The following is a 3,034-nucleotide window of genomic DNA, read 5'->3' on the forward strand; positions in this document are numbered from 1 at the left end:
AACTAAAAAAAAAGCCAACAAGAATGATTAAGAACAAAGGGGAAAGACATATGTTCACAAGAAAAGAGTGATATGAACAAACAAGATCACCAGATTCCAAAATTTCCTGAAAGTTGCCAATCCCCAGCAACGGTGCCAAAAACTTAATGTGCTCTCCACAAGTGTACGGATTGCAAGCAAGTAGTAAAGTGGTACTCTGCGAAGGATAGGGTTGTGGAACTACGAGGGACTGAAAACTCAAAGTACTCGGTTTTTCCTTTGATCTCTAGTTAAACAAAAGATTAGGGTTGGTTTTAAACAAGAACATAACAAAAAAACTAAAAAAGAATAGAGGGAAAAGAATGGGTAGACTAGGGTTGAGTATTCGACAATAAGAGAGCAATGCCCGAGGTGATCCCTACAAGTTATAGTATCTTTGAATTATTTCTAATGTCTACCAGGTACATCATGAGGTTCCATTGTGTGCTTTAAAGCAAGGTTGCATCGATGGTTCTCAAATAAACCAAGGTTTGCTAGGGTAACTATGCATTTCAAATACGTCGAGTTTTGCAATCACATTAAGCAATCACAACTATGGTCATCCATACACCAAATTTTACTAAAGCATTTGTGCAAATCAAACACTTCAAGCTATATAACACAAGATTTAACACTAGGATCTAAAGAACTCTGTAGACATAAAAAAAATTAGTCAAAGCATACAAAACATTGTAATTTAACACCCCGGGGCATTGTGGATGATTAGCGCCTCATGGATGAGTACAACAAGGAAGAAACAATTGAAAATCTAGAAAAAGAAGACATGATTCTCCCCTTCATAAGCAAAGTGATCTTCCTTGGTGCTAACCCCACTTCTCCTATGCCTCCAACTCGCCTTTGATCTCCCTAGATGGCATGGTGAAGGTGTATCTTCGATCTCATCCTAGTCCTCCCGGTGGAGAAAAGAATCCCTGAACAAAAATGATCTCAAAGCCTTAGAAATCTAGAGTTATATTGCAATTTTCGGGCTCGACACAGTCTACGCATAGTCATGCGATGACCATGTCCTCGATGAGGATTCTGAGTGAAACGGGCCTAGAATATTCAGGTGGGGGAGACACGATAGTGTCATGCCCGTGTCCTACTTGTGCATGGTCATGCAAAAGAGCTTCGAGATCTTGTACCCTTGTTTAGAAGAAACTATCTTGAGCTGAGATTTTTTTCGAGGGGAGCGCTGCGGTCATGTGGAGACCGTGTGCGGCACTGAGGGATACGATCATACTTGAATACTTACTTGTTCATCTCCATCTTTGGAGTATTAAGGGGGACGGCATGCGATTGTGAGATGCCCGTGTTAGTTATGAAAACTTAGCGAAACTTGATTCTTACGCTCGAGTTACTCCCCAAATTCACTCTAATTCTCTTTGAATCCCTGGTTTATGCACATGAAACAAATAAATGAATGGAAAGAGGGTGAGTGAATATGATATGAAATGCACTCATAAACGATTGTTAGTTGTTTCAATTGCTGGACCTTTACCTTTATTTTTTGTCTTGTAATCTTTGGTCTAACAATTGTTTCACTATTGCAAAAAATACATTAATTTTTAAGACCAATTAAAATTGAAAATATTTAGCTACATATTAATATAAAAATTAAACAATATTCATATTGATGATACATTAGTGTCTACAATAATAACCAAAACATACACAAAAAAACTAAACAATGTTCATGAACAACAAAAATACATACATTAGTGATGATTATAATAACCAAACATACACACCAAAATTAAACAATATTTGTGAACAACAAAAATACATACATTTAGCCTATAAGCTAGTGACTACATTATACAAATTGCAAATATATATTGAGTAAGTACATTAGTGAAAAAAACTTAAAAATGAACCACCTTTCATAGGCATGATAAATTTTTGTTCATCAAATAAATGGAGAGATTAACAATTTTTCATGAAAAATAAGTAAATTATATAAAAGACCATAGATGAGTCTAGATATAAAAATATATGTCCTTGACAAGTACTATATTAAAAAGCTCTTAATTATCATCGGAGTAATGAAAAATCATTTTTCTTCATCATCTTCATATTCATCTCCATCATCTTCATCGCCCACATTGTTTTTTTATCATCCCCATCTTCATCGCCATTTTTCATCTTCATCCTCACTAATGTCTCCTATTTTTCAATCAAAACCCTAATCCTAAGTTTTCTTCTCATAATGAATATATGTCTCCTATCTTTCAATCAAAACCTTAATCCTATCTTTTTTTTTTGTTAATTGCTCCAATTTTTGAATCAAAAACATAATCCTATGTTTTTCTTTTTGGGAATGTCTACTAGTTTTTGAATCAAAAACCATAATCCTATGTTTTCTTTTCAAAATATCTCATATTTTTTTTTTTTCAATCAAAACCCTAATTCTAATTTTTTTTTTCAGAATGTGTCCTATTTTGCTAACAAAACCCAAATCTTATGTTTTCTTTTCTTAATGTTTCCTATTTATCAGTTTTGAATCAAAATCCTAATCTTATATTTTTTTTTGGGAATGGCTCATATTTTTTAATCAAAACCCTAATTCTATGTTTTTTTTGGTAATATCTGCTATTATTGAATCAAAACAATAATAGTATGCTTTCTTTTCATAATGTCTCATATTTTTTAATCAAAACACTAACCCTAAGTTGTTTTTTAATGCCTCCTATTTTTGAATCAAAATCGAAATCTTATATTTTTCTTTTTTTGGGAATGTTTTGCTATTGTTAAATCAAAAACAATAATTGTATTGTTTATTTTTTTGAAATGTCTTATATTTTTCAATCAAAACACTAATACTATGTTTACTTTTTGGAATGTCTACTATTTTCGAATGGAAACCCTAATCCTATGTTTTTTTAGTAATGTCTCCTATTTTTCATTCAAAACCATAATCATTTGTTTTCTTATAGTAATGTGTCATATTTTTCAATTAAAACCCTAATCCTAGGTTTTCCTTTTTGAATGCCTACTGTATTTGAATCAAAACCCT

Source organism: Dioscorea cayenensis, chromosome 20 (assembly GCF_009730915.1).
Source record: "Dioscorea cayenensis subsp. rotundata cultivar TDr96_F1 chromosome 20, TDr96_F1_v2_PseudoChromosome.rev07_lg8_w22 25.fasta, whole genome shotgun sequence".
NCBI classification, from domain to species: Eukaryota; Viridiplantae; Streptophyta; class Magnoliopsida; order Dioscoreales; family Dioscoreaceae; genus Dioscorea; species Dioscorea cayenensis.